The sequence below is a fragment of the Sciurus vulgaris genome, assembly GCF_902686455.1.
Source record: "Sciurus vulgaris genome assembly, chromosome: 3".
In the NCBI taxonomy this organism is placed as follows: Eukaryota; Metazoa; Chordata; class Mammalia; order Rodentia; family Sciuridae; genus Sciurus; species Sciurus vulgaris.
The window spans coordinates 49,840,966-49,865,328 of record NC_136463.1 but is presented as its reverse complement, the minus strand read 5'-3'; the positions used below and the strand labels follow the sequence as shown (position 1 = coordinate 49,865,328).

Below are 24,363 nucleotides of genomic sequence, written 5' to 3'. Positions count from 1 at the left end.
ACTCACTATACTATCCACATGGCATTAGTACAAAGGACATCATTCCTTCTGTTTCTGAGTGTCCATTATCTTCTTGTAGGTGCTGTGTGGGGATGGCCTCCCTCTGAGTACCTGCACTAATTTGATAAGTACGGCATACATCTTTAAAAGTCCCATGGAAATGTTAGCATGTTCTAATTTCATAAATTTTTGGTCTCTGAACCCCTAAGTGCAGTGAATTTGACTTACAGTTGTCAATATGAAACATGTAAAATGCCAAACAGATCTTATCTGACCTGTTGCTGCCCCCGTGCACAGCCCTGAGCGGCTCCAGAATCTGTGCTGACAATATTCCAACGTGTTCAGCTGATGTGCCAAAACCTGTTGAAAACCCTAGGTCTGGATTGTGCTAACAGAACCTTTTAAAGTCCTTGAAATCCAGGCACATCCTGAGAGGAAAGAGACCTATGAGTTGTCTCACTTCTCTTACAAGAGAGATGGGTGGGAAATGTATCTAGACAAATACTTGGGTTTTGTTAGGAAAATTCTCCTTTGCTAAGGGATGGAAAATTATGCATGGAAAAGTTGCAGCTTAATGTGAATCTGTGTCCTCTGTTGGGGGCCTTAGCTTGAGAGTATAAGGACCTTCCAGCGAGAAAATGGATTCTGAGTGAGTACAAGTGTCAGGCACATTCGTTGTTGCCTTTAATAGACTTCCAGTTGTTGAAGGGAAGGGGTAATTCTGAGGACAGAGTGTGTTTATTTATACTTACTTTGTAGCCTAGTCTCCTCATGGTGGAGTGGGTGAGGGGAAGGTGTGGATTTCTTTTTCTTTTTCTTTTTTGATAACAGCCACTGAACTCAGGGGCACTTGACCACTGAGCCACATCCCCAGCACTAATTTGTATTTTATTTAGAGTCTCACTGAGTTGCTTAGCATCTCACTTTTGCTTATGCTGGCTTTGAAATCTTGATCCTCCTGCCTCAGCCCCCTGAGCCGCTGGGATTATAGACATGTGCCACGGCACCCAGTTAAGGTGTGGATTTCTAATGTGGGTTGTGGATGTGAGATAAATCTCAGCTACTCCAAATCTTAAGAAGTCAGGACATAAATTGATGTTTGGTGCTAGAGTGAAATAGCAGAACACTGAAACAGGAAGAGAGGTTTTTCCATTATAGACATTTCTCTTATTCATGGGAGATTCACTCCAAGACCCCAGTGGATGCCTGAAACTGAAGATAGTACCAAACCCTGTATATAATGCTTTTTTCTATACATATGTACCTGTGATGAAGTTTAATTTATAAATTAGGAATAAGAAGAGATTAAGAATAATAACTAATCATAAAATGGAACAATTTTAACAATATGCTATAATTAAGTAGTTTAAATATTAAGAAATATTTACTTTATAGCATTTTCCATTGAATATTTTCAGATGCTGTAGGTAACTGAAACTGGAAAGTAAGATCATGAATAAGGGGGATTACTGCTTCTGTTGCTGCCTAATAGTGTTTTGCAAAACTTAAATGCCTTAACACAACCACCATTTTATTAGCTCTCTTGGTTTTGTGGATCAAGAAACTTGGCTGGGACAGTCTTCTGCCTCAAGCGACAACTACTGGGCCATTGATGGCATTCAGCCGAGGCTTGTCTGGTCCCAAATGGCTTCATTCACATCTCTGGCATGCTGTAGTATAGCTGGAAGGCTTGCTCTCTGGGGCCTCTCCATGTGGTATCTTCAGCAGGGTAGATTTCAACATGGTGGGTCAAAGTTCCAAGAGTCCAAGGCAGAAACTACCAATACAGTTTACAGGCTGGAATGGAGACCCTTTTGTGTAGTCATTTTGTCAAAGTAGTCATGATCCAGTCCTGATTCAAGGGCAGAGGAAGTAGATCCACCCTAGTTAACAGGATGGTCAAAGATTTATGGTCATTTTTAATCTGCCCAAAAATATTCTCCCTTCTTCTGCTGGCAATTTGGGCAGCTCCTGTCTATTTTGACCTTCTGGAAAAGCAGCAGCCATGGGTACAATAGAGCCAGGTCTCCTGTGTAGGTAGTACCCTGACAAGGGAGCTCCTTTATGTGATATGGGGCAAAGGTGAGTCATGTGGGCCCCTCTCTCACTGAGCAGAGGGCTGAAAACTGGCAGGTCCTGGGTGTATCATGTGAAAGATACCACTCGGGAACTGCTACAAGTACTCAGGGGTGGTGAAGTTGATGTTCAAAAGCTCTGCACACCCCCGGCGCGGACAGTGATGTAAAAAAGCAGATTACGGCAGCAGAATCTGGGGTACAGACGGTTACTCCAGCTTATCCTCCTGATCTTATGCACCACCTAAGGGCAGATTAAGTCTGTGGGAGCATTGATCACATGTGTCCTAACTTTATCCTCCACCTGGTAGTTTCTTCCAAGGCCACACCTCAGAGGACAACAACCCTGCACAGGTGGGGCCCTCCAGACCCCAATCCTGCCTCCACAGTGACATCGCCTGGGATGCCGCAGACCCCCTGTGAACACACGGCCCCTCAGTGGAGGGCTTACCAGTGTCTCATCCTGCACCTTCTGGTTTCATCCTCATAGCTCCACGGAACAACGATTTTCATACCCTCATTTTTGCAGATGTGGAAACTGAGGCTGGGAGATGTTCAACTACATGTCAAACTTGCTCAGCTCTGGCCATTGGGGTGTAGGACCGTCTGACTGACAACTATTTTTTCCTGGAGGTCCTGTCTCCCAGGAAGCCCTTCCAGAGGACCAATGCTATGAGTTCTTAAGAGGAGGATGCTTGTTTTTTCTCTTCTGCCAAGAAGCCTGCTGCTGAGCTTCCAGAGCTTGGTTATGGCAGCCTTTCATTTTCTTTAGGCAAGAGTTCAGTGGGGGTCCTGCAGGGAAAGGGTGCAGGATAAATGCTCATGCTGTGTTTCCCACCATGGCTCAGTCTTGCTGGGTTTCTCCAGATCTCGCTCACAGCGGGGTCACGCGGGGGAGTGTAGGAGGGTTCTTTGGTTTCAGGCCCTTCCTGATATTTGAAAGCACCTTGCTTATTCTCTCCCACTGTAAACGCTAAGGGGAAAAAAAAAAAATGGACTTTTCTGGCTTTTGATGGAGCTTCTGATTTTAGACACATGGGAGCCGTGAAAGGAATTGTGTTCTCTAATGGCCGTATAAGGTCTTTGCACCCCAGTGACTTCGTCCTCACTGCATGGGGCACCCAACCTCTCTTTGGAGAGTCTGTCCTTTTGTCTGTAGTGGATGTCTGTTGGGAAGCAGATGCCATCATGGATAATGTCTAGGAGAACCATGTTTTTCTACATTAAAAAAAAAAAAATTCATTGAGTCCCAAAAGGACACAGCTATTGCTACTTTCCAATCACAGTTATTGAAGCCCATTTCAAAATCTATTTGAAATGGTGTAAAATGTGGTATTATGTGTTAAGATTTGCTATCTTTCAGAAGTCGATTTTGAGGAATCATACCTAGTATAGTTTGAACCTTGAATGTCCCTCAAAGCCTCATGTGTTAAAGCCCTGGATTCCAGTGTGGCATTATTAGGAGGTGGTGGGACCTTTAAGAGGTGGGCCTAGTGGGAGCTGCGAGGTCACTGAGGACATGCCCTTGAGGGGACTAGTGGGACCCCAGGCCCTTCTCTCTTACTCTCTGTTCCTTCCTGGCTGTGAGGTGAATGGTTTTGCTCCATGATGTGCTCGCTGAAGTGACCTGCCACCTCAGTCCAATCTGACAACCAATCACAGACTGAAACCTCTGAAAACATGGGCCAAAATAGCTTTTTTCTATTTATGAGGTGCCTCAATATAGTGACAGAAAGCTGACCGATCAACTGTGCTCTTAACTATCATTAGCTCTATGGTTTGTGCTCACACTGTTGCCTGCCCCCTGAGAGCTACTAGGTGTTCACCTGGAACCCAACAGCTGCAGGCTGTCATCCAGCCTCCCTCCTGACCTCCTCCTCTTCCTCTCTCCCTGGTCTCCTCTTCTAGCCTTCCCTCACAATACATGACAGGTAAGATTGCACAGTGTGGGATCCTGGTAGAAAAGTGGAATGAGCCTGTCCTCTGAGCAGCCGGGCTCGGTACCACTCACTGGTACGGCCGTCAGCTGATAATTCTTGCTGATGCATGGCAGTGAGAACGCAGTTCTTCTGCTGCAAAGCCTTCTCCACTGCCTAGTAGATAATCCATTCTTCTTATTGTGCTCTCAAAGTCCTTCTCTTTCTTGTTCCAGCTCACCTTTCCAAGGTCATGCTTCTCACATCAGAGCAGATCAGGCTGTTCACCTTTCCCCCAGATACTTTCTACCTCTGTGCCTTTCTTGTAGTATCACTTGGGGTAAATGCTCTTCCCCTGACATTTTTGGTTTTCATAAGCTTACTTATTTCTCAAAGCCTTGTACCAGTTTCTGTTTTCCAGGGGAATTCTTCCTTGAATCTCACAGCCTGGGTAGAGGTCATCTTTCTAAGTGACTTTCTTACAGTGTTTACATCTAACACAAAGACTGTGGTGTGGTGGACTTTTGGAAGTGTTTGTTGAGAAGGGAGCCAGTTATTTTTGTGCATGACTAATTAATTACTGAAGTCCAAAGACCGTGGTGTCTTTGGGACCTATTCTTAAAACCGATGCTCAGTAATTGTGTAGAATTAAAAGATTTTTACACATATTTCTTTTGTTCTGGAATTATTTATTATCTTAAAAGTGGTTATGATTTTCAACGATTTTTTAAAAAGTCATACTTCAGCTATTCCTGGTTTATGTGTGTAGAATAGAGACCTATTAACCTCAGGCAGATTAGTTTATTTTAATGTGACCACAGTTTTCACCACCACTTGGTGGCAGTGTACCCCAATTACAAGGCTAAGGGAATACTAGACTGATAAGTGCTAAAATTACAAACCAGAAGTTACGAAGTGACAGTAACATCCCACATCTAGATTCTATTTTAGTGACAAGAGATTCTGGTTGAGTGCCATATACCTAAATACTTACTAAAATCAATCTCTTGGGGTATGTCACTGTTCTGTGAATGTGTCTTAATTATCTTTTTCTTGTGAATGAAGAATAAAGATATAAGATCTTGTGAAGAAAAGCCAGAAAATTAACCACTATCAGCATTCTATTAAACACATTTTAAATGTTTAAGACAAGGTGTTCCCATATGACTGGACAGGTTTGACCTTTATATGATTTATAAACTCTGTGCAGAGGAGAGTCCTGTGTAGTTTTCTACTCCTCCCTGAAAGTACAAATACAATTCCCAAAAGGAACAAGGAACATTCTGTAAAAATCGGAGTTCACAAATCCAGGAAACATCAGTTGTGGGAATGTTATCTGAGGGCAGTTTGGTAGTATGTGGGAGGAAAAAAAAGGAGACTTTGGAAGCTGAATCTGGATACACGTCATATTTTCTAGACTCATGCGTTTGCCTTTGTATGTGCTTTCTCAGCCATGTAACTAAGGCTGTAAGCGGGAAGGATGAACTTACGTTTGCATTTGTGGGCAGCGTTAGAGAGAAGCTGCAGGGGCAAGACCAGAGAAGTGGAGAATCAAGAAGGAGCTCTTGGATGAGGAACTGAGTCCTTGGGGACTTGTTCTTGACACCAGGATATTCAGAGTGCACTGGGTGTCCCCTCTCATGCAAGACCCTCACTGCTGCAGAAGAAGGCAGAGACGCTTAATGGCAGTTTATTTGCAAATATGAAGTCTAAGCTAAAGTTGGTGGGAAACCTGCAAAAGGTGGGACATTGGGAGGGACAGTCATTTCATTGTTGCAGAGTTGCCGAGGGGCTATTTTCTTTGCTCAGATGAATAGGGAGAATAGGGAGAGAACACTGCTGTATGTTGCTGTTTGGAGGGACTTGATTGTATGAAATACTCTGAGTGACTTTACGAGATTTGTTTATAGTTATAAATAGTATAATATCATATAATTTTGGTATATACTATAATATGTGAAATATTTTATACTTTTACTATTATTATTTATCACTTGTAATATGTTTATAATTAAAAGAACATCTTCATATAGGGGAAGATAGAATCTTGTAAAAGTAACATTTACTAAGACCATGATTGCTTTAGTTTGGGTTTGGAATGTCTCACAAAGGCTCGTGTGTTGAAGACTTGGTCCCCAACGTGGCAGTTCAAAGGTGGGACTTTTGGGAAGTGATAGGATCATGACGGCTCTGATCTTGTGAGTGGATCAATCTGTTGATAGGTTCATAATGGAATAAACTATTAGGAGATGGTGGAAACTGTAGGAGGGGGGCCTAGCTGGAGGAAGATCACTGGGGGGGGGTGTCCTGGAAGGGTGCCTCTTGTTCATGGCCCCCTCAACCCCCTTGGTGTGAGGTCACTGCCATGAAGTGAGCTACTCTGTTCTCCAGTATAATGCTCTGCCTCGGTACAGGTCCATAGCAATGGAGCTGGCCAGTTATGGCCTTGGAAACTGTGAGCCAAAATCAATCTTTCTCTTCTAAGTTGATTTTCTCAAGTATTTTGTCACAGTGATGAAACCAACAAAATGATGTACTAGCCACAAAACTTGCTTTGATCTCAGTCTCATTTACAGTTAGAATTTTTCTGGCCAATGGATCTTGAATTGGAAAATGGAATAATAAGTAATATGAACTACTGCTTTTATAGGCCCACTGTTGTCATTCAGACTCTTATGAGTCCTGTTACATAGTCATTTCACTTAATCCTCCCAATATATACATGTGACAATCCTGGCAATCTCTGTTGTAAAGATAAATAACTCAAGGTTCAGAGAAGGTAAACAACCTGATAAAGGCAAAGTATTGATCAATGAAACACCTTAGTACTCTAGAGAGGTGGACATCATTATTTACTGTAGTCTGATGATATAATTTACAATATCTCTAAATGGGAGTTTACTAAATAAGTTATGTTTGACAATTACATTAGAAGTCAGACAAAAACAGCCCCACAGTACTGCTCAATTTCCAGGATACTATTCTCAGAATAAAGTGTGCTCCCTAAGCACACTTCTCTATGTGAAGGCATCTACTAGGATCGTATGATGTAGTGGACTGCCAGGAAACATAACCTCTGCTCACCTCCTCTTATAGCCCTCCATATTTGCTCTTCAAAGACTGATTTATCACCTTGGGGAAACCAAGCTAAGTCGTGATCAGAAGTCGTGATTTGGGTCTCAGTTCACAAGCGACCTGGGTGTTGCCTTTTGAGTTCAGTTGCAGAATTTGCCGAGTCCTCTGGAGCCAACTTCTTCCTCGTCCCTGATCTGGACAAGATGATGTGAGATTCTCAGGTATTCCTCACCTAATGAGCATCAGCCGTTGCAAAGTTCATAGGCAGTTCCTCCTGAAAAGTCAGTTTGTTGTGTAAATGCCAGAGCTTTGTTAGAGAAGAGAGTAGCAGCAAGAAAGAGCGTGTCTCAAGATTAGGGCTCATTCATGCCTTGAACTCACAGAGCATTTTTTTTAGTCACTACAGATAGAAAAAGTGGTCCCTATCCTCAACTAAGTCACAGACTGAGAAGGTAGATAGATGTCACTAAGTGATTGTAAGGTAGTACAGAGTCAGTCAGCTAAGTAAGATGGTGATACAAAGTGAGGAGAATGTGGGGTTTTCTACTGGTCTTTGGAATGGTTGGAGCCCCTACGATGGGAATGTAGGCCTCGCCGATTGTGAACTTGCACTATAACCTCTGTCCTTACCCCTACAAGGACCCCACAATCTGCTTTCTCCCTGCCCTAAGGTGGGGCATAGCTAACTGTGCTCTCTGCCAAGGGATCTGCCATTAATGGTTTCCTTTTAGGATTCTAACTGGGGTCACTTTTAGCCACAGCCTTTGCCAGAGTCAGAATTCTTAGAAGGGGCCTCTCTGAATAATTGTCAGGGAAGCTGGGCAGACTTCCCAGATGTGGGGGGATAGAAAACAGGAATAAAGCAGGGGTTCCTCCGTGTTTTAGTAGAGGCAGCCCCAGTCTCCACATAGGGATGCCTCAGACCCTCATAGGCAGCTCCTTCAATAGAAGCAAGAGTACCCACAGGGAACTGTGGATGCTTTAGAGATTTTGTGGATATGTAGTTCAGAGAGGAAAGCATAAGCTCCTGCTATGGAAGCTCCCACATCCTCACCTTGGTGTATTTCCCCATTCTTTTCTCCTCTCAGCCCTCCATTTGGACCACCTGCACTGGTTCCATGGGTCCCAAGGGGGCTTCTGCTCTTTCCTTCTTCCTGGAGTGTGCTTCTCTTTAAAAATGTCCACCTGATGGTCTTCTTCTTGAATCTGGAAGTTCAGTACCATGTAAGTCCATCTGTGCTCTTTTCTGCTCTTCCTGATTTGAAAATTTCCCCTTGAACTCAAAAAGTTTCCTAATTGTAGAAAAATACCCACAACGTAACATTTCTCATTTTAACCATGGTAAGGGCACAATTCAGTGACACTGAGTATGTTCATAATGTGCAGCCAGCACCAACATCCACCTCCAGACATTTATTTTCAATTTTTTAATTTGTTCTAATTAATTATACATGACTGTAGAATGCATTTATGCACTTTGATAGATCACACATAAATGGGGTATAATTTCTCATTTTTCTGATTGCACATGTTGTAGAATCACATGGGTCTTGCAGTCATATATATACATAAGGTAATAATGGCTGTTTCACTCTACTATCCTTCCTTTCTCCATCTCTCTTCCCCTTCCTTCACTTCCCTCTACCTAATCTAAATAACTCTATTTTCCCCTCATGCCCCTCCCCGCTTATTGTGAATTAGCATCCACATATCAGAGAAAACATTTGGCCTTTGGTTTTTTGGGATTTGCTTATTTCACTTAGTATGATACAAACAATCATGAAAAAGTGTTCAACATCTTTAACAATTAGAGAAATGTAAATCAAAACTACTCTAAGATTTCATCTCACTCTGGTCAGAATGGCAATCACCACTTCTCAGTTTATACCCAAAGGACTTAAAATCAGCATACTACAGTAATGCAGCCACATCAGTGTTTGTAGCAGCTCAATTCACAATAGCTAGATTGTGGAACCAACCTATGCCCTTCAACAGATGAATGGATAAAGAAACTGTGGTATATATACACAATGGAATATATACACAATGGAATATTATTCAGCCATAAAGAAGAATAATATTATGGCATTTGCAGATAAATGGATGGAATTGGAGAATATCATGCTAAGTGAAATAAGCCAATCCCCAAAAAAACCAAAGGTTGGAATGATTTCTCTGATAAGTGGATGATGATATATAATGGGGGTGGGGGTGTGGGGGGTGAGAGAAGAATGGAGAAACTTTAGATTACGTAGAGGGAAATGGGGAGGTAGGAAAAATGGTGGAATGAGACAGACATCATTACCCTGTATACATGTGTGATTACACAAATGGTATGAATCTACATTGTGCACAGCAATAGAAATGAAAAGATGTACCCCATTTGTGTACAATGAATCAAAATGCAGTCTGTAAAAATGAAAAAATTAATAATAATAAAAGAGAATACAGCCAACAATAAATGTTGACAAGGAGGTGGGAAAAAATGTACACTCATCCATTGCTGGTGGGACTGCAAATTGGAGCAACCACTCTGGAAAGCAGTATGGAGATTCCTCAGAAGAGTTGGAATGGACCCACCATTTGACCCAGCTATCCCGCTCTTTGGTTCATACCCAAAGGACTTAAAATCAGCATATTACAGTGACATGGCCACATTTTTATTTTACAAAACTGAAACTCAGTATCTGTTAAACACTAACTCTCCATTTGCTCACACCCTAGGTTCTTAGTAACCACCATTATGTCTAATGTTTCTATCAACCTGACTACTGTGTACATCATAGAAGCAGAATAGGACAGTGCTTTGTTTTGTGACTGACTTATTTCACTCAGCATAATGTTCATCATATTATAGTGTGTGTCAAAATGACCTTTAAGGCTGAATAATATTTCACTGTATGGATACATCACAATTTGTTTATTCATTCATCTTTTGATGGGTCCTTGGGTTGCTTTCACTTTTTTAGCTTATTTTTCCAGGAAACGAGGGTGAATGATCAGACATGAGCAGGGAGGGAAATCTCTCTAGGGTTAGGGACTAATTCTTTTGTTTGGGGTCCTCTCACTCCGTCACATGGTAAGTCCAGATGCTCCTCCATTCTTGGCATCAGGGAGGCTAGACTCCGTGGTGCCCCTTTGTGACTGGACATAGCTCATCATGGCACTTGAGTGACTTAGGAATTTGCAAAAAAAATTATAGTACAATTTGGGGAGACCTCTGGAGCTGGCAATGGTGGAATTCAACCCCTGTGATAAAGTGGACTGAGCACAGATGCAGTGGATTTGAGAAAAAGCAAGTGGCATAGTAATGGTAAGACAATTCCCCTCAGGAAGCTCCAAACCCAGAATGTATGGTTTTTTTTCTGCTATGGTTGTGCTTTTTCCTTTAGAAGAACATTTTTTTATTCTTATGTTAACCTACCAAAACTTGATTGGGAATCTATTGCATGCCCACAGGGCATTTTGAGAGCTATTTAGAAATGCAATCACTCCATCTTTTATGACTTGTACTGTCTAGAAATAATAATAATTAGTGAGACGCAGCATGTGGAGGAAAACAGTGGGCAAAGCTGATATGACTGAGTCCATGGTGTCCAGGTGCCGTGGCCGTGGCATACTGAGAAGGGTGCTTTTGATTCACATGCAATCCAGGAAGCGGCTTGGAGGAGGGGAATTGAGGAATGCCTCTCTCAGAGCCTGCATGGGGTTATTTCTTTGTTAAAGACACTTTAAAGATTTCTCAGCCAGAAAAAGAAAATAAAAATTTTATCATTCAACTCAACAAAGTAGTTGCTGCCACAACTGGGGTATGAGAGTTGACATTCCACATTTTGACTTTAAATTTTTAGACTCTTGGAATCCTTTTAGATTTAAGGTCTGATTTTCCCAGAATTGTCATAGTGTGCAGCAACTAAGTCACAAACTTACAGTGCGGTTGAGAAGAAGCAGTTATGGGAAAAGGCTTGCGACACTTGTTCTTTTCTTCTTCAAATTTATATCAAACTGTTTTCTTTTCACCAGATCCCCATCTTTGAATCTTAACTCACTAATCATAAGGGAATTTAAGAAATGAAGGGGCTGGCGCTCTGGCAAAGATGTGACCAGAGAGTTTGCAAGCAATGGCTAAACTTTATAAAACTATAGGAGAATCTAGGAAAACACATAACATGTATAGTAAGGGTGGAAGGGGTCCCAGTTTCCTTAGGGGAGGTCAGAGATTCAACAGACATGAAAGGAAGTGGGGTTTGCTTTTATCATGCCCAGTGGTGTAATTTAAATAAAAGAAAAAGAGAACTCTTGCACCCCATTTCTCTGTCATGAGATAAGGAAACTGTTTGCAAAGCCAGAGCAGTTGAGGCAACAGTGGAGGCCCTAATAATTGCTTGCGGGGAGCTCAGCTGGCCCATTATCAGAGGGTTTAGAAAAATTCCAAGGCTTGAGTGGATCTTAAAGTGAGAGGGGGACGGTGTCTCTACCTCTAAACACATCTCTCTTGTCTTCATTACAGTGTCACAATGCTAGCTCAGGTCTTCACCCTGAGTAGGCAGTCAGTTTCTGTGGAAGGAATTCATCCATCCCCTTATTCATTAATTCCACAAATAGTTATTGAGTGCTGCCTAGGTGGCAGGCAGGCAATCTTCTAAGATTTGGGAATACAGACAGCACTGTACATATATATCATAGTGGTACAGTTAATGATAGCTAGATATATTCTATATAAAGCAATGTGTATAGGGTTAGGTATACCAGTGTATATACTGCTATATTTGGGCAGGAAAGAGTTTATTGGCCCAAAATGCATGCTTACTTTTTCTCTCTTTTTTTTCCCTACTCTCCCTCTTAGAAGGAAAAAGAATCCTTCCTATATGGAGACTACAATCCCTCCTCTCTTCTGTAAGGAAACAATACGTGGTGAAGGTTATCAATCAATCAATCAATCAGATGGTTATATGGTCTAGAGAAAAGCAAATTGTATTAGTTTTATTTTTATGTGTAGGGATGGTGTAATAGAGAATCACTGACTGAGTGGCTTAGTGAATAGAAACTCAGTGTCACTGTTACAGAGGATCCAGGCCCAAGTTCCAGGGTTAGCAGGGCCACGGTCCCTCTGAAGGTGCTAGGGAGAATCTGCTCCAGGCGCTTTCTTAGCGTCTGAGATTCCTTGTCTTATGGCAGTGTAACTCCAACTTTCATATTTCCTGTGTCTCTACCTCTAAGTTCAAATATCCTCCCTCTATAAAAACTTTAGTTATATTGGATTTGGTTCCTTCTAATGACCTCATCTTTTTAAAATTTTATTTTTGTTTTTAAAATTTTTTTCTTTTTAGATATACAAGATAGTAGAATGAATTTTGACATGGAGTATAACTTCCCATTCTTGTGGTTGACAGGATGTGGAGTTACACTGGTCATGTATTCATATATGAACATAGAAAAGTCATGTCTGATTCATTCTACTATCTTTCCTATTCCCATCCCCCTTTCTCTTCATTCACCTTTGTCTAATCCAATGAACCTCTTTTCTTTCCTCTCCTCCCCCTTATTGTGTTAGCACCTGCATATCAGAGAGAACATTTGGCCTCCGGTTTTTGGGATTGGTTTAATTCACTTAGCATGATAGTCTCCAATTCCATGTATTTACCAGCAAATACCATAATTTCATTCTTCTTTATGGCAGAGTAATATTCCATTGTGTATCTATATACCACATTTTCTTTATCCATTCATCTCCTGAAGAGTACCTAGATTGGTTCCACAGCTTAGCTATTGTGCATTGAGCTGCTATAAACATTGATGTGGTTGCATCACTGTGGTATGCTTATTTTAAGTGCTTTGGTATATGCTAAGGAGTGGGATAACTGTGTCAAATAGTGGTTCCATTCCAAGTTTTAATGACCTCATCTGCAAAGATCCTATTTCCAAGGTTATATATATATATGGGTATTGGGGGGTAGAATTTCTGCTTCACTTTGGGGAGACATAGTTCAGTTCGTAACATAGACTGCTGTTTTACAGAGGTGGTCAGGTGAGGCCTGATTAAGTGGCATTTGATCATAGACCTGAAGAAATTGGGGAAGTGAGCCAGGAGGATGTCTGGGAAAAGAGTCTTCCTTGCAGAGGGGAAGAATGTTCTATATGTTTTAGGAATAACAAGGAGGCTCATGTGGCTGGATTCAGGTGTGCAAGAGAGAGACAGAGGCAAAAGACGGAACCCAAAAGATTATGAGGTTTTTCTTCTAGTGAGATGGAGAGATCTGAATGGGATTGTGGAGTGGCACATCAAAATTTGTTGTGCTTGTTGAAAGGATCTTTGATGGCTCTGTTGTGAATGGACTGAACTGGGCAAGGGTGGAAATAGGGAGGCTCCTGCAGGTGGCTTGGACCGGAGCTAGACAGGTAGTGAGAGGTGGTTGGCATCAGGATCTCTCTTCAAGGAGGTGACAACAGGACAGTTGTATGCATTAGACGTGGGATGTGAGAGCAAGAGACTTGAGAAATATGCTCAGGGTTTTGGTTTCTGCAAATGGGAGAATGAGCTTTGTCAGATATTGAAATGGGAAGAAAACAAGAGTTGGATTTAAGGTAATGCAGTATGAGATGATTTTTGGCATCTAAGTAGGGATAGCATGTAGGTGGGTGGAGATAGGAATCCAGAGTTCAGGAGGTCATCAGGTATATATGGTGTACGATGCTGTGGTTTGGCATGGAATTCCCATGGAATGAGTAGAGCCAGAGAAGAGGAAAGTCCCAGGACACACTCCTGGGACCCCTAGCAGTTAGAGACTGGAGAGGCAAATCAGAACAAGCAGAGGAGACTAACACTGTGTGGTTGGTGGGCTAGGAAGAGAATAAAGAGGTAGATTTCATGAAGGTAAGTGCAGAGCATTTTTGGAGAGAGGGTAAAGTTATATATATATATAAAAGACAAGGACTGAGGACTGACTATCTGACTATGGGATTTGGCTATATACAAGTCACCGATGACTTTGCTCATAGAATTATCAGGGAGTAATGGGAGGAAAAACAGATTATATAGCAGGTTCAAGGTGGGAAAGAGATGGTCTATGTTCATCATCTTTAACTCCTTCAAGAATTTACCTTTAAAGGAAACCCAAGAAATCACAACTAAAGGTGTATGTGAGGTGAAGGGGGGAATTCTTTTTTTAAACACTGGATGATAATACATGGTTTTGTGTTCTGATTTCTGATAGAGATAATGCCGTAGAGAGGGAAATTAATGATGAGAGAGATAACAGAATTGTTGAAATGATAGCTTTGAATAGATGAGAAGTTACAGATTCAAACAAAGATTTCCTTTGAGGGGAACAGGGAGGCAGGCAAGAGAAGAGAAGGAAGTTTAAATGAGTATAGACATAGGTAACTTATTTGATGGGGTAGTAGGAGGATATGGAAGACCTTCGGTTGTTGAGTCTTCGATTTTTTCAGAAAGATCAAAAGCAAGGGCACTTGTGGAGAATGGAAGTCAATGTTTAAGATATGAAGATGGAGGTGGTATTGAACAGTCCCTTGGGTACATAGGAGAATAACTGCATTAAGGACATACAGTAGGATGACTGAGCCACTCCAAGCAATCTGCTTAATATTGGTGGTCATTAATTTCAAGTTTCTCTCATTGGCATGATGGGGTGGTTTTCTGCAGCCATGCTGAGATGCACAGGTTCTGGTTCAGAGAAGAGCAAAGAGAGCAAGCAATGGAGAGAGGAAAGGGAGAGAGCTAGGGAATATGCAAGTAAGTGACCATAAAAATGGACCATGGAATCTGAGCTGGGGGAGAGGGAGGTGAGGATTAGAGGTGGATGAGGGAGAGCAAGAGCTTATTGGATGAATGGACTGAGGCCCTGGTGGGGGTGAAGGAGTATTGAAACTGGGGGTAATTAAAAAAGAATGGGCCAAGAAGTAGGGACAGTTATGAGACAGACATTAGATACAGGCAATTGGGATTGTACAGTAGCAGGTGCAGTTATTGGTAATAAACAGGTCTAGGTCACGACTATAAAATGGGTGACTGAGAGAGGGCAGAGGACAATACAACTGGAGGGTAAGGTCCTGGGAGACCAGGGATTTGGAACGATCATTGATTTGCTATTACAGTAACTAGGAATTTTGACAAGGGTAATATTTGAGAGAATTAAGGACCAAGGCTTCGAGGACTGAAGGGAAGTCTACTGAAGTTTGTGGATGACTTATGACTGGAGGGCACCATTGGTAAAAGGTGGCGGTATGAGCTTTGAGGTCCAGGGAGTTGGGGGGGAGAGAGGAGCAATAGTTGGAATAGTCATGAGGAGTGGGGAAGACATAACTCTACATTTGGCCAGGTGGACTCAGAATGGTGAGGGAGAAAGTGGTCAGCACTTCAGATGTCTGTAGGGAAGTCTGTCTTCTCAGAGATAAGCCAGGATTTGGTTAGAGCAAAGCAATGGGAATGTTCAGAGGAAGGTTCAGACTATAGGGAAGTTGCTTATGTTGGATGGGCGTAGAAAAGTGAAGTGCAAGAGATAGGTTCAGACTAGTGATGTCTAGAGTGGCAGGATGACAAGGAATGGCTGGTGAATCTTAGGCTTCAGGAAGAGTCTGACATCCTCAGGGACACAAGGCAGCCTATGGTAGTGAGGTCATTAGAGTGGTATGGACAATTGATGGTGGACTTTTTCTAGGAGCAGATGGGGCTCTCGTGTCCCATCTTCACCTTGAGTCTGATATTTTTGCAGCCTGTAGGGCAGTGTTATATTTGGGACTCCTAAGAGCCATGAATGTCTGCTGGTTCTCTTAGAACCATCAAAGGAGCCAGCATATCCCGAATTTCTGCAGATATGGTATGGGACATTCTTAGAAAGAAGAAAAGCCTCTTTTCTGCAGGCTGGTGTAAAATGAGATTCATTGAAAATTCATTGAAAAGAATCCTAAGTGCCTAGATCAGGAGTTAAATTTGTAGGCACTGCATGTCAGTCTGATGGTTAGTTATTGCCAGTCATAATTGGGCTTTGGGATTCTATTCAGTTATCTGTATAGATTCTAATTATCCAAATGAATTCACAATTTTGTTTCACTATGAAAGATAAAAAGACCATTTCTCCCTAATGATAAACAAAAAGAATGTTTTCTCAGATGAATAAAAAGTTAAACTGCTATTAACAATGTTTTGTCTGAAAGTCTTTGATAGAAGAAACTTTGGTTCTTACCATTTATAGTTATGTGAAAAAGGTAGAGTTTTGGGCAAGTACAGTTTATGAAAGAGATTTTAACACATGTGATTTGATCAGAAACAACAAAAGAACCAAGATTTGTTTCATAGAAGAGTTGAGATACCCTTCCAGAGTTTTGTTGTTGTTGTTGTTGTTATTTTTAATGACTTCAGAGAAGAGAATCACTACTTGATTGTAACAAAAGGAATAAATTATGAGAAAATAATATTCGAAATCTGTTTTTTTTTTTTTTTTTTTTTTTTTTTTTTTTTTTTTTTTTTTTTTTTTTTTTTAGGGTGGGAAGCATTTAGGAAGGTACCTGAATTCATATAGGGAAAAAAAATGAGTAGTGGGGTTTTAATGGAGAGCTAGAAATAAGCCTTGTAAAAACAATGTGATTTTATTTCTTTCCTAATAGATAAACAATATGTGAACACCTTCCCAACAAAATGGCAGCTTTTCTTGACTTGGATAAGTTATCTGTTTCCTATCACAAACACAGAGAAATGCTGGATAAATTACCAACAATACTTTGTGTTTGCCTAATCAAGTTAAAAGAAAGATGAGGAAATCATTAGGTGACAGAAATTAACAGATAAATCTAGGCCAGAAGAGGAAATGGGACCTCGATGCTGTTTTTGCCCTTTGAGGGTGTAAGAGCCACAGAGGCCCCAAGGATGGTAGTTTCAGGGTGATTCTCCAGGATGGACAGAAGAGAGGGACTTGACCCTCCTGGAGCAGACCTTCCAGAGTGAAGACTGGGATGTCCAATAACTGCTTCTTTGTAAAAGCTACTCTGCAAATAGTCAGGGGGAAGTAGCAAGGAAGTTGGGTCCTTGGATGGAGAACCAAAAACAACCTTAAGAAAATCAAATCCCAGGCCTGTGGCCCAAATTTAGGACATTTCTTTGGTGTGAGAACACTAGGCAAAGAAAGTTGACATGAAAAGCTACTAGAAAGAATGAAAGCTCTGGATCTATAGCATAAACAGACTCAATACTTTCTGTAGGGGTCAGTTTACCAACTCAGAGAACAAAAAAGAATAAATAAAGGATGACATTTTGAGGGGGAGTTTACTTAAAAATTAATTAAAAAGTCTATCCTGACTTTGTTGATTATATCACCTAGTGTTATTTATATTTCCCTTTTATACTATCAATTTCTATCTCCGGTCTAAACTCTGCTCTTAATTCCAGATTACCTTCAAGGCAGCTCCACTGAAGGGTCTAATAAGCACATCAAACGTGTGTGTTAGCCAGCCTCTGGGGTGGCCATCAAAGACCCCTGGCTCCTGGTATTCACACACTTGGGTAGTCCCTCCCATGCTGGGGTCAGGGTTTGTCTGTCTGACTGACAGAGTATGGCAGAAGTAATATGAAGTCCCTTCTGAAAATAGGTTATAAAAAATAGGTATTGGGCTGCTTTTTAGTCTCCTTTGATCTCGTTCTTGGATTGCTTGCTCCAGGAGATGCTAGCTACCTTGTAGAAGGTCCTTGAGGAGAAGAACTGAGGCTTTAAATCAACATCTGGCATGAACATGGCAAGAATCTGACCTTGGGAGCACATCCTTCAGTGCTAGTCACATTTTCAAATCCTTGAAACCCTGGTGGAGCTTCACTGTCTTCTCATGAACTACCTGAGGCAGAACCTTTCAGGTAAACTGAGGTTAGATTCTTGGCCTTTAGACAACATGATAAAATAAATATTTACTCTTTAGTCTACCAAAGTTTGGAGGTCATTTATTTTGCTGCAATGGAAAATCAATATAATGTATAAAACAAACATTCTCATCATTCTGCAAACTCTGTCCCACTGTGTTTTCATCACTTTTTGTGTCTCTTTGACAAAAATACCTGATGAGAACATCTTAGAGGAGAAAAAATTTGTGTGGGGCTTGCAGTTTTAGAGGTCTCATTCATACATGATCAACTTCATTGCTTTGGGCCCAAGGTGAAGTAGAGCATAATGGCCGAATGGCATGGCAGAGGAAAGAAGCTCAACTTATGGTGTCCAGGAAGCAGAGAGGGACAGAGAGAAGTAAAGGGGCCTCAGAAAGATGTACCCTTCCAGGGAAAGTTCCCATTGATCCATTTCTTCCAACCATGGCCCATCTGCCTGCAGTTACCACCCAGGTCCATTTCAATCAGAATGGACTAATTAGGTTATAGATCTTGTAACCCAATCATTTAGCCTCTGAATATTCCTACAGAAACAGGATATTTTGGGAGGTACTTCATATCTACATTATAACATTCTGCATCCTTTGTTGTCTTTATAAATGGTAGGTCCATCGTCTCAACAACTCAAAAACTTTGGAGTCAACTTTGAATGATGAGACTGATAGTCTTTGTGTTTCTTACATCCCACATCCAACTTTTCACCCCAATCCCTGTGGGGTCAACCTTCAAGGATACATTCAGATTCTGACTACTTGTCACCACCTCACAGTACTTCTCTTGATTCAAGTTGCCATTATCTCTTGATTGGATTATGGTAGTAGCTCCTATTGGTCTCCATAATTCTGCTTTTACTCTGTTTCAGTCTATCCTCAACAAAGTAGCCAGAGTTACCTTTTAATAATATGAATTGGATCATGTCATTCCTCATTGAGCCCTTGAATGACTCCCAATGTTACTTAAGGTAAAAGCCATAGATCATACAGGGGTTCTCATGCCCTTCCGTAACTTTCTTTCAGTCACGCTGGTATCATTGTTATTGCTCTAACAGGCCAGGCATGATGCTGTCTTAGGGCTTTTGCCTTCACGGTCCCTCTGCTAGGAGTGTTCTCCTAGATAACTACAGAGCTTGTTCCCTTGCTCCCCACCTTATGCAGGTCGCTCCCATGACATCCCTATTTAAATCTACAACTTTCCCCCTTTTCTCCACCTCTCCTGGTTTATTGTCCCTCTGGCTTTGACATCATTTGACATACTATACATCTTATATGTCTTATATATTGTCTGTCTCCCCCCACTAGAATGCCAGCCCCATGAAGGCAGCGAATTTACCTGTTCTGTTTATGGATGCATTTCAAGTTCCAAGAGTAATGCCTGGTACCAAGTATACAACCACTCAAATACTGTCGTGAGTTGCCTATGGCAGGGATACCTTTAGAGGGTTGTGGTGTTACATGATTTAATCATTATATGAAACACCATACAGTATATTCACACAAACCTAGAAGATATAGCCCACTACACACCTGGGCTGTGTGTGTGTGTGTGTGTGTGTGTGTGTGTGTGTGTGTGTGTGTGAAAGCTTATTGCTCTTAGGACTCCATAAATCAAAATATGAAAAGAAGTAAAGTATAAGGGAAAGTGATGCAGTCCAAAGATGCAATAAACAAGATGTATGAGTTGCTAGTGTAATATGACATACTGCTTTATAGTAAATTTATTTGTATAATTAGAAGGAATACACTCTAAAATACATTCTAAAATAACAAAAAGTATAGCATGGTAGATACATAAACCAATAATATTTATTGATCATCATTATTAAGCATCACATAATTGTATGTGCTACACTTCTGTATGACAGCCAGTGTAGTTGGTTGTTTATGCCAACATCACCACAACACACAGACATGTAAGCCATGCATTGTACTATGACAGCTATCATGTTACAAGGCAATAGGAAATTCTCAGTTCCATTCTTCTGACACCACTGTCATGTTTGCAGTTTGTCCTTGACTGATGCATCATTATGTGGCACAGGACTGTAGTTTTTGAAACAGTACATGCTATAAATGGGGGAAGTAATGTCATAATATTTAGAAAAAAATCTAAATGAGACTATAAAATAATTCTGTTTTTTAAAAAATAAAAGGAGTGAAAAAATCAAGGTACTTTTGAAACCAATTAGGTTTAAAAATCAATATTGAACTTCAAGAAATTAAAAATACAGTAACTGAAATCAAAAAACATACAAGGTATCAGTCAAATTCAGTTTGCTTTAGAGTATAGATGAGAGGGAACTAATATGAACTCATCACAGAGATATGAAGAGATTACAATTATGACAAAAAAGTTAGAAGACTCAGAGTGAGAACATCTGCCATTTATTTAATAGAAATTCCAAGAGGAGAAAATAGTAGCAATGAAGGAGAGATAATATTAAAGGGAAGACATTCATTTTCTATATTTGATAAGAAAACATAAATCTAAGGAGTGAAATACTATGCAGAGTCCCAAGCAGGATTAGGGAAAAAAATGATCTCCACCTAACCACATGTAGGAAAAACTACCAAATATTGAAGACCAAACCAAAAAAAAAAAAAAAAAAAAAAAAAAAAAGAAATGAAATATAGAATGTATATCTACAAAAGAACAACTAGTGGACAAATAGCAGACCTTTCATAGGTAGTATGTCAGAATACAATGTAATTACACCTTCAATGTACTCAGGAAAACAACTATCACCCTAGAGTTTTATACCCAGCTAAACATATCATTCAATAGTGAGGACCAAATATGAACATTTTCCAAAGAACCCTTACTGATTCTTGTGAAAATAAATACTGAAACATGAAAGTCAGGAAGAAATCAAACAGAGGAATTGAAGTTATTGTATGAAAAAGATTGTTAAACATGTTGATAACTCTAAATAAACAATGATATATAAACGGACTAATTTTTAGCAAAAAGTTAAAAACAAGGATGAACACTGTTGAATGTTGGTCCTGCATGCAATTTCCTCATTTTGACCCAATCTGAAATAAGACTTTTATAAAGGGCCCAGCTTTGTTGTGCTCCCATGTCAAGAGTGTATAACCTGATGAGTGTGCAGAGATGAGCAGGTGCACACACATGCACACACACCATGTATACACAGTTGAACTCAAGGGAGACAAGATTTTGTGCTTGCAAAGGTGACAGCCACTGTGGCTTCACAGTGACTCTCAGGGATTGTCAAACCTGACCTTCTTGGATGGTATGCATTCAGAAGGGTCACAAGCCTGAGGACCCAGTGGGAGCATCCCATCCAGTGTGAGTGATATGTATTGTGTGGCCACAGTTGTCATAGCCCAGGTCTTCTTATTGAAAGATAGTATTGACCCAAGCAGCTGAACAGAACTTCTGGTTGGGTCTGTGATCCCTCTCTGCCTTCATTGAGTTAGAAGTTTGAGAACCTGGTTTGTAACTGAACAACCATGGCTAGACTCAATGGAAATCAAGTGCATGATACCACACTCCCAGAAATGGTGCCAGCAACCCCATGAGCCTTTGGGCCTTATCCTAAGTAATTTGAATCATATGCTCCATTCAAATGAAGTGTTGAAGCTAATCTTACTGGAGTCTTCTATGTTCAGATGATAAATCTGCCTGGCATTTGCTGGAAGTCCCAGGATCTATGTTTTTCACAATGGTGGACAAAGAATGGAGCAGACTTCTACAAAGGGGGACAGGTTTCAAGTTTTATCATTTTGGTATAAATTGTTTTCTGACTAAAAAAACTCTTTCATTTATCATTTCAAGAAATCCAGGTTTTTCTGGATATTGTAAAGTTGAATATGGTTATAACTATATACACTTCAGAGTGTTTTATTTTGAGATGAGAATTTTGTTATGATGTATAAGAGATATTTTCCTATTCAGACCTCAGGATGATCTTATTGCTTACAAATAAGTATAATCTCCCCACTCCCCAGCAACTTCAATTCTTGATATTCAAAATGTTCATGTTCTTGAAGCTAAATGTGATATTATTCATCAGAAAAAAAAGTGTTTTTTTTTCCCATTCAAATTCTGTCCAATGTTTAAAAGGTCTAGAAAGAAAGGTGTAGTAATGTAAAAACTTAAGAAAATTAGGGTAAAAGAATTAAAAATCATTTGAAAATTAAAAAAAATCAAGGAGAAACTAATTTATATTAATAAATTTATCATTAATAAAATAACAGATGGGAAAAGGAATCAGAATTGAATTTTTGTCTGGAAGATAGAGATTTTGATTGTTTTCAATTTTAATGCCAAGTATACATCTTAGATATCTAAAATGATGAATTAAAGTGTATAATTTTCAAATTAGTGGAAGGGAAAAAGGGAGTAAGGAATTTATTTAATAAAAGAAGGGGAGAAGAAAAAAGAAACAAAGAAAAACCATAGCAATTGAAAATGGAAAATAGCATGATAGAAGTAATACCCAATTATTACTTTCATAGAAGAGATGAATAAATAGTTTAAACTCTGGTCTTACACCTTGAACAAGATGGTGGGGGTATCTTAGAGAGCTCTCTCTTGAAGCTCAAGAAGATTGACGAGGAAGGAATGAGGGGAAGGGATGACTACACTGTTTTCTTCTATTGTCTGGTCTCCCTGGTTGTCTCTCTTTCTATATTTTCTACTAATTTCTGGTGTACTAGGGTCCCTCTTCTCATTTTTTTGGGGTGTAATTGTGAACTATTGTAGTCCTCCCTTATCTGCAGGGAATACATTCTACAATCCCCATGGATGCCTGAAACAGAGGACAGTGCCAAGCCCTGTGTACAAGCACTGGGATACCTTGAGAGTGGATCGGATAACTGAGGGGATTACTAAGTGACTAACAGGTGGGTAGCATATACAGTAAGGAGACTCTGGACAGAGAAGGCTGGTGTTCTGGGCAGGACGGAATGGGACTGTGAGATTTCATCATGCTCCTTAGAACAGCATGCTGTTTAAAACTTATAAATTGTTTATTTCTGAAATTTTTCATTAATGTTTTTGGGCTGCAGTTGACTATGGGTAATGAAATTGTGCATAAGCAAAGACCGCGCTAGTTAAATTTTCTTGTGCCAATTCTCATTATGGGGTAGGAGGAAAAGACTGCAGCTGGAGCTCTGGGTGCCATCCAGATCTGAAGATAAGTCTTCAGTTTTGTCCTTATTTTCCCTTGACTATGAGATTCAAGTTTTCTCTGCTCAGCTACTTCAAAAAACAATTCTCTCCAGGAATCACAGTTGCTGATGAAAGCTGCCTGAGATCAACAACTAAATAGGAAAGAAAAATTATTTAAATGAAGGGAGTGGAATTCAGTTATATCTGTTCTTCTGTCAATCATGCCTCCATTTTTTTCTCATCTCAAGACCTCTGGACTTGGTCCCCCAAAACTCCAGTGGGAAGAGATAGATTCTTCCAGAGTCTGACCGCTGCTCTCTGTGGCCCTCTTAGGAGCCCTTCCACTTACTGCAGTCATCATCTTTGATCAAAAGTTCATTTCTATAACTCAGATGACTCAGGCAGGACATGTCTGTGCAGTTTTACAGGTGACAGTTTTTCCAAGGGCTTGCAAACTTTGTTTTACAAGTGCATTTGTTCCCTACAGACTTTTGGCTGCCCTATAAGCTTTGGGCTGAGAAAGAATAGTTGATTCTGGTTATCAAAGCTTTGTCTAAATAAACTGGGACCTCACTATATCTCTCTTGGCTATAGAGCTAGGTATATGGACAATCCATCCTGGAGGCTCTCCAAAGTGGGCTAGTTATTGAAGTATATAAAAAATAGACCTCCTTATAAGGAAGTTTCACCTAGGAAGAAGGCCCCCAGCGTTGGCTTAGCAAATGGCATTATAGTGTAGCTCCAGGGTATTAGAGCCAAATATGAGTCTCCCTGCCCTCAACCAAAGACCCAGCCTGGTTTTATAGGCCAGACATAAATCTGAGAAAGTGTTTATAAAATAGACTGAGTCTATCTGGAAGGCTTAAAAAACAACTTTTATAGGTTAATTCTTAGGAAATCGATTTGAAGCTATTTAGAGAAGTTGCTCTTGTGGGGAATGGGATCCTTCTCACCTTATCTTGCCCTGTCCAATGGGGATGTATGGTTCATTCAACAAAACAGTGCTGTTAATTCTAGCCTTCTCGTGCTTTTTTGGGCAGGGAGGATTGCCTTTCTGAGCCCGCCCTTAAGGAAGGGGGAATGGTTTACTAAGTATTTCTCCGTGGACCTCAAATCTCAATGCTCATTTTCTTACCTCGTGACACCACTTCCATTTTGTCTTCCCTCTTGGCATTCTAGCTTCCAGTTGAAACTCTGATGGCCAGGAGGGATCTTGCCCATAGAAGCTTTGTGCTGGCATTGCCTCTAATGCACATTCCACAAAACCTTCCAGTTT

At 40.5% G+C, this 24,363-nt stretch overlaps 1 long non-coding RNA gene across 2 annotated transcripts; it reads left to right on the top strand.

Moving 5' to 3' along the window:
- Window positions 1-447: 447 nt before the first annotated feature.
- LOC306658400 lies at window positions 448-22,850 on the top strand. Of its 2 annotated transcripts, XR_013763046.1 has the most exons (4): window positions 448-649; window positions 7,088-7,287; window positions 8,155-8,290; window positions 22,697-22,850. It is a non-coding gene; the product is annotated as an uncharacterized lncRNA (long non-coding RNA). The 2 variants fall into 2 exon arrangements; XR_013763045.1 differs by lacking the exon at window positions 7,088-7,287.
- Window positions 22,851-24,363: the final 1,513 nt, after the last annotated feature.